The sequence below is a fragment of the Mesocricetus auratus genome, unplaced genomic scaffold (genome assembly GCF_017639785.1).
Source record: "Mesocricetus auratus isolate SY011 unplaced genomic scaffold, BCM_Maur_2.0 Super-Scaffold_100010, whole genome shotgun sequence".
NCBI classification, from domain to species: Eukaryota; Metazoa; Chordata; class Mammalia; order Rodentia; family Cricetidae; genus Mesocricetus; species Mesocricetus auratus.
Window position 1 is genome coordinate 62,928,634 of NW_024429194.1, and position 8,673 is coordinate 62,937,306.

Here is an 8,673-nt window from a genome sequence, read left to right on the forward strand (position 1 = left end):
CCTGTCAATTATGCCTTTCAGCTCATTCTTCTCCAAGTCTGTGATTTTTGCCTGCTTGTAGAGTTCCATCTGTACTATTGGAAGAGGTCAAGAAAAATAGGAAAACACAAGTTTATGATTATTTTTTGGATGGGAGAATTCTTATAGATAATCTATAGATGATCCCATTCAATATTTGCACATATAATCAGAGTGAGAGACCAGAGAAGTCACAAATGGCCCAAGATCACTAGCCTACCTTAGAAATCTCAGTTTGAGGACTTGGAGTTGTCACAAATCCCATTGTTCCATATGGCCGATTCACTGAACATCCCTCTGGGAACTTTCTCGCCCATACTTCCTATTTAGCCATAGTGAGGCAAGGGCAGACCTTGGAGAAGACTAAATGAACTTCTTTATACATTGGCTAGAGGAATTCAGAAGACTGGGGGTGTATAAAGGAAATGCAGGGATAAGAAATGGATAAGAAATGCAGTCTCAAAAAAAAAAAAAGAAATGCAGTCTCAAAAGGGACAATGAATCAGGGTTTCAAAGATGTCTAAGACAGAATGAATGAGGGAAGAAGGGCATCTAAGCTGGAGAAAACTGGGGCTTGAAGTTCCAGTCCAAACCAAGGAGATGTGCTGGGGGAGGGGCACACTAATAACAATGATGAAAGTATGGGTGATACAACTCAGGCCAAAGACGCCCAGATAAAGCAGCATGTGTCAAAAAACCTGAATGTGTGGAGCCAAACTAACATCTGAGAACTGTAAAGGCATGGAGAGACTGTTGGCTGGAATGTGTAAGAGCCATGTGGATTTCCTTTCCTACAGTGAGAAGAAATAGACTAGAAATTCTACAGGAAATTAAGATGAGATTAGACAGCCATCCGTGTCAATCGTGTGGGTACTCCTAACTGGAAGAAGCCGAGAACTCAGGACACCTTGAAACAAGGTCTAAAGGAGACACCCTTCAGTCTGGGATGAGTTAAGTTCAGTCCTGCCTGGAGGCAAAGGGAGGGATGAAGTGTCCTGTCATAGAGTCTGGAAGTCTGGATCGAGGCCGACTCACGGAAACAAAGCATCTCATTATGGAGAGGGGTTGAGAACAGCAAGAAGTCCTCCAACCTCTTTGCCTGGGGCCTCCAAACAGTGTAGAAGTTTGCTGGCTTGATTAATTTTAGAACCTGATTATAACAAGAAAAATTTCTGTTCAACCAGAAAGGATGAGCTGTGACACCAAAGAGACTGGGTATCATTTACTGAGGAGGTTAACCCTGGAGGCAACTAGCAAGAACAATGTACAATGTAGACACCACTGGAAATGGAAATAGAGACAGGTATTAAATTAAAAATATCTCTAGGTCTGGGAATCCAGGACTCAGCTCAAAGGCTGTGAGCGTGTAAGGGAGGATGAGTTAAGAGAGGGTCCTTCCAGTCTAGTGGTTGTATAGGAACTAACTCACTTCTGGGAACCACGGTGAAGGCTGGGTGTGTCTGAGCGTGTGCTGAATTCCTGGCTTCAATTACAGACTACCAGGCGACTGGAGTCTGTCATTGCCGATGTCATCACATTTACAAGAGTCATAGGTACCTTCTCGGGTAGGCTCCAGGAATGAAGGCCGCTCCATAGCTGTCACCAGCTACCCCACCCCCACCCCACGCAGAGGCCGAATCTCAAGAAGGTGGAGATGAGGGACTGCTGTTGGGTCCCCTCACTCCAGCAAGAGAGGTGGAGAATTTTCCATGTACTTCTGATCGAGTCACAGCCTCCATGTTGCACAGTGGTTTGAGATGAATTTAAGAGCACAATTCTCTCACTTTCAAGAGGTCTTGATTAGGGACAGATTTTTATTTATTTGGGGTGGAGGCAGAGCTATAGTTAAGGGAATTTCTCAGACTTCCTTCAAGTGAACCACTCTGATATTCTTCCCGGGCCAGTGATTGTCCTCTTCCCATTGAAATCTTTTCAAATTCTTCTCCTATCAGCATTCTGGGGATTCAGAAGGGCCTGGCCTGCCATCTTCATGCAATTGTGCTGGGCCTCATAGATGCCATCAGAGAAGACAAGCACTAAGAACTAGCTTGTTCCCAGAGTAAAATTTCCAAATACCAGCTCCATATTCCTCTCTGATCATGCTACCAAGCCTCCACTGTACCCTGTAGGTTAGTGGCCTTCAAACTCGGCCATATCTAGAACACTACAACTGGAATAGAGTATCCGTCTTGATAGCCATGACCCACCTCCTCCTATGCACAGTCCTGGATCACTCTCTGGCCTGTGTCCCAGTGTTATGATGAGATGCTTCCGGAGATGGGGAGAGGCTAGACAGTCAACAAGGAGTCTCTCCTAGAGCTGACAGACTTTGTGGTTCATCTCTAATTCCTGGACTTGCCACAGCAGAGCATCCTCTCAGTCTCTGAGAAAGGGGTGCTTCTCATTATCCAAACAAAGACACACCTGATTTTCCTATTTGTTTACATTTCTTACATGCCTATCATGTACCAAGTTCTATGTGAGGTGTCATGATATGCAAAGTAAACATGAGTCTCATGTATAGCTTAACATTGAACAGATTCACAAATGTAATTCCTGCTGTGAAGAAAAAATATGAAATAATATACATTACTTCACTGTTGAACACCAGCATAGAGTCACTCTCATGAATGCACATACACACACACACACACACACACACACACACACACACACACACACATAGACACACACACGCAAACTCACCATCGGTGTCTATTCTCCAATGTTCTGACTCTGTATTTCTTTTAACATAAAATACATTTAATCTATATTTTGTGTGGATGCCTATGTATATATGCACATGGGTGCCTATGTGGAGGTCAGAGGACAGCTTGTGGGAGTCAGTTCTCTTCTACCATTTGAGACTCAAGGATCCAACTCAGTTCATAAGGATTTTTGGTAAGCACCTTTATCTGCTGATCCACCTCACTGGCCTTGACTCCAATTTTTTTTTGAGACAAGGTCTCATTATGGAAACTAGGCTGGCTTCAAACTCACAGAGCTCTGCTTGCCTCTGCCTCCTGGGTACTGGTATTAAAATCATACACCACCACGAGAAGTCATTCTTCTCAGCTATAAAACAATATTTTTATTATCATCAATCATCATCATTAGTGTGTATATATGTGTGTATGTACTTGTGTGTGAGCATTCATGAACACATGTATACATACACCACAGCGCATGAAGTACATGTGTGGAAATCTCTTTCCTTTTTTTTTTTTTTGCTTTCTTCGACAAGGTTTCTCTATATAACAGTAGTCCTGGTTGTCCTGGAACTGGCTCTGTAGGCCAAGCTGGTCTTGAACTCACAGAGATCCACCTGTCTCTGCCAAACAAGAGCGGGGATTGAAGGTGTGCATGACTACTGCCCACTGTCTCTTTCCATTTTTATGTGAGTTCTGGGGATCAAATTTAGGTTGTCAGTCTTGCACAACAAGGACTTTATCCATTGGGTCCTCTCTCTACCTCCTTAGAGTTTTGAAAATGGGAGATTAGGGTTTGAGGGACTTTGATTACCATCTGACTAAGGGGCTCCACGAATGTGAATGAGGGACAAAGATGATTTACTATGTGCGCTAATATCAAAGGAATGATGATTGTGCAGCCATGGGGAAGAGATATCTGAAGAAATGGGTTCAAGTCACTCTACTTTTCTTTGTCTCTGTCCCTTTCTTAAATGATTGAGTATTGAGCCCAAAGACAAAAATTTGAGAATCTGTTCATACATTATACTGTCTTACAAATCATAAAGACAAACGGCAGCTCCCCCATCCCTCTAGCTTCAGATGAGGGGACCACACAAATTCGTTTGATCAGTTTAATAATCTACTTGATTACTGTGAGGATTCTATCCCTTCTCTCACTACAATATGTAATTCTTTTTTGAAAATACATCTTTTTATATCTAAATATACCACAGGGAAGAGGTAGGCATATTATAACATTCCCTTCCTCATTCTAGGAAAATTGCCTTATGTTTCAGAGGAAATCCTAACAAAGTTCTAAGGTGGAAATACAACAAAAATTTGGTAAGGAAGGACCTTCCTCTCCTGTCAGAGACCACTCAGTGGCATGCTGGGAAATTCCAGAAGCAGTTCCTAGGTGGTCCTTCCGCCTCAACGCTCACTCCAAGGAAGCAGAGTCAGTGGACAGACACCAAGTGCGAAAAATTCTTCACTTTTTGACATGAAACTTTGTTAGAATACAGAAGGATACAAGAAACAGGAAGCTAGGTGAGTTGTTTTGGTTGGTCACTTTATGGTTTCTGAATGGAACCATGCAAGATGAAGCATAGAATCCGTTTAGACAAATGATTCAGTTGACATTTAAGAATATTTCAGAGAAGAGTAGTTACGAGGCTCATATCATAATTGACCTTTGTTCTTTACTTCATGCTTGTGAAACACTTCAGTCTTAGTAGTCAGAGTCCCCAAAAATGTTAGTTTTCCGCAAAAGGGAAGAAAGAAAATAAAACTTGCATCCATCCTGGAATTATTTTATTTATGACTTTGCTTCCAGCTATGACGATGTACCCCAGAATAGACATTGAGCTCTTCTGCTGACTGCAAATGATTCTCATAGGTCCATTTTAAAACTTTTCTTATTCATTTCTTGTGTCTTAACTAAGACAGTGCATTCACTGACCTCGTAGTCATACTCTTTCTCGTGTTTAAGGCCCTGGTTGCTCACTGTCTCTGGAGCGCTGTTTTTAGTCTTGGCTTCCTTCCTCATCTCGCAGTGAAACTTACCTCCAAGCCATTTCCAGAGGAAACAACTTCCTTATTCTAACTCCAACGGAGATGGCTAACTGAGAAGAGAAGCCCCGACTTTGTACTCCAGAAGACTTCTCTACTTTCCACATTATTTGAGAACCTTAGTTCAGGCAATCCTCAGGGTTAGATCGAAACTCCTGCCCAAGACAGTCAAATGTGAGGTATAGCTAGGGAAGGAGCATAGGAACTCAGAACAAAACCGAGAGGGACAGAGGGAAGTATTAGATCAATGGGTTTAGACTCTCTCTTCACTACAACTTGCTAAGGTTGGTTGACTTTCAGAGCCAGAGAAGACCCTTGAAAGCCACAGGGAGACAGGAGAGGCTGCTAAGAAAAGTGATAACCATGTGAGGAAGTCCCCATATGATAGGAAGCAAGTCAGACGAGCACAGAGAATCAGAGCTAAAGAGGATGCAAGTTTGGGACATTTCTGGAGGTAGACGAGGGTCTGACATGCCGAAAGCTACAAAATTGAGAGCAAAGAAATGAAATTGAGTATGCCGTTCTTGTGGACCATCAAGAACTAAGTCAGATAATTATGGAGAAGGGGGAACAACTTAATAGCTCATCTCAGAATAAAAGGCATTGCTAGAGGTCAGAACTGATACGGTGGAGGCGAGCATTTGACAGGGGGAGCTGGCAGGGCACCTGGGGGTGGGTTGGCTTTGTCTTTTCTTACATACACAGGACATACACAGCTGGAAACCACTCCCCTACCAGATGGAAGTAGAGCAGTCAGTCTTTTCCTAAGTACTCCAGCAGGAAAACTGCTGCCGGTGACATTACTGGAGCATCCAGAAGCAAGATCGGTGCCAAGAGTGAAATGGGCACCTTTAAGCAAGTACATGGCCCTTTTTTGCTGACATACAAAACCCTGTTCTGGGCTGCTAGTCTTTTCCCATCCTCAGCTGCCTCTGCCAATCCTGCTTTCTCCGGGGGTGGACCTGGACACACATCCCTTCAGTTCCTTTGCCGAGCAGGAACACTACACCAGTCCAGAAAATTTCCAAGGAGGAATCTGTTAGAATTTGTCCTCAAAACGCACCAGCTCGCCTTCTGCCTAATTTCTTTTCAGATGTTCTTGTCTTATCATACGCAGAGCTGGAGAATGTGCAGACCTGACAGAGCAAACCATGGTACAGTAGAAAAGCAACCGTAGACAGAGTGAACAGTTTGGTTCTCTTTTCCAAGGTGATCTGTGCATCTCAGACACCTATTATACAGGGCAGCACACTGAGTCTAGGAATACACAGCCCAGAAATGCACAATCTTCACCTCCCCAAACCCTACAAACTGGTGAAAGATACAAACACAATTGTAAGTACTACAATAAGAAACAGTGCTATAACTAGAAGTTCAAATAGTACAGCACTGGAGTTAGGGAACAGAAAAAAAATATCACCAGAGGTCTAGGAAGCACTTGGGGGTAAGGTTTTCAACCAGACTTTCGTACATTGACGGAAAGGAACAGCAACCCAGACAGAAAGAAAAGCATTGCCGTGGTCTGTGTGCAAAAGAGGATTGCAGTTTAGGGAACTCAAAGCAGACCTACCAGGTTGTAGTCTGGGTTATAAAAAGAGTTGTAGATGTCAATCAAGAGCCCTGTCAGCATGGAGGGTTCTGAGCATTTGAATTTTATTCCCTCTGCACTGGAAAACCAGATAATTGAAATTGATACACCTTATTTCTTGGAATTCTCCAGATAACCGGTGTTTGGAAGTTTGAGAACTGCAGTCTTGCAGTTATTCTAAGAAAAATGAGATTTCATGTCAAACTGATCATGGAAGTTGCGGTCTTTATAAGGTCCATCTGCATGTTTACAACTTCATTGCCATGGGTATAAAAATCAGGGACCAAAGAAGAGTGCCAAGTATCTCTTGAGAAGACATTTAGCAGAAGAAAATTTTTAAAATCACCTAAAGGTAAAGGTGCTGACTTTGTGCTCAGTGAAAAGGTTCATGGCTGTGCAGTCTCTTCAGAGACCTTGTGGGAGATGATAAAATGCTCTGGAATGATGGAGTCCTACAAGTCAGTTAAGGCTTTTCTGGTAGAAGCTTCTTCAGGACCATTGACACCCGGAGGGAATAATCAGGGCCAACAGGGAGGACTGAGAAGCCATGCCTGCTTTTGGGGAGGAGGAAAGCAGTCTGTATGATTGCGTGGAGACAAGTACGAGCAGGTACATGTGATGAGTGTGGAGGACAGAGGACTCATGAGCACAGCTGCGATGGAGAGTGTGCGACAAAAGCTAACAAGAACTGGTCCAGGGGTAGAGCAGCGTCCAGCCTGGGCTGCACCAAAACCTGCTTCCCCAGAAAGAAGCAGCGATTTCTTTCAGTCTCCCTTTCCCCTTACATTTTCATGAGACATGGCTTACATTTCTGGTTGTTCTGTAACATTGACTCATCCTTCTGTAATGACTATGAGTCTGCTGGGGTATGATGCTGTCTATCGTTCCGAGGGACAAGTGAGGTAGAGCAAAGAAGGCTATTAAGCTCAAATTCAAATTATGATTAAGACTAAGCCCTGCTTATATTCTTTAGTCCTTTCTCCCTGCCTTTCCCTTCCTCTGTTTCCCCTGGATATTGAATAGGGTTGTTGAATTTGACCTAAGCCAGGTAAGGGAGTGGTCAGCTGTGGGAGTGGGAGCTGTTACAAAGTGACTTCAGAAGCATAATTCACTTTGGGTTAGCTGCCAGACTCCCTAGGTGAGTGCCTGACAGTTTTCCTTTGTGATCCAAGCTAAATTCGCTGAAATGTCCTCCAAAGCCTAAAACTGGAGTTATAACTGCGTTGACCATTCTGAGCCACTGGTAAAGCCATGTTGACCCTAAAGCATGAAGGAGAACAGGAGTTCATTTTTGCTGAGTATAGCAAAACTTTCCTACCACCCAACTGCAATTAGAAGCTGGGGACGAAGGCGTCCCTGAAACCCAACTGGAGAATCTCTCCCTCCTGCTCTCTCTAAGCTCTGCATTCCACTGCAGATGACAGTAACAAAGGGATGGCCCCACACCCTTCTGGAGGAAAAAGGTACATTTTGGGATGGTTTGGAGGCATCAAAATGGTAAGCAATTTTAGGGTACAATTAAGACCTGGCTGCTCAACCCTACAATAAATTACCATCAAAGGCACTCACGTCAATAGGGGAAAAACACATGTGCTTGCAAGACGATGTGTGTTTGATGCTCATAAAAAAGATAAAAATATAGGCCATCATCATGTAACGAGCTTGTAGGTGTCGGAACGTGTGCTGCTGGGGGAGGGAGGGAACTGGAGGGGATCAGCAAACCAAGAGCTGGGATTTAGACTCCTATCCCTAAGCCCTTCCTTCTGCTTGATGGTGATAGATGGGCAGTGAGGGGCTGCAGAAGGATACCTCCCTCATCTTCCGTTTCTTTCTTTCCCTGTTCCCTGCCGCCTCCACACTGGATTTCCTACATATTAATCACCTCTGCCATTTTGAAATCAGCTAGTCCAGCTATTATTCAAGCATTGCTAATGACACCATCGGCCAAGGTATCAATTAGGCAAGTTGGGATAAGAAGAGCAGAGAGTAAAACTGGCCAGAGAGCAGAGCATGGATCTGCTCTGGTGCAGGCAACCCACAAGGCAGCAAAGGCTCCTAACTCACTGTCACATGAGTGCATGGACTTCTCCAGAAGGACCCATTCACCTAGTGTGTCTTCCTTCATATTCCCCAATGCTTGCTTTGTTGGCTGGCCCTTAGCTGGGATTCAGTCAGTCACACTCCAAATGTGCTGGCAAAGGCCACATGACCAGCGCAGTGCAGAGTCTGTTCCCTTGACTAAAGCCCAGCACTCCAGGTAGGAAGATCTCCTCAGCCATGTCAGCATACATCATTACGGCTGGAATT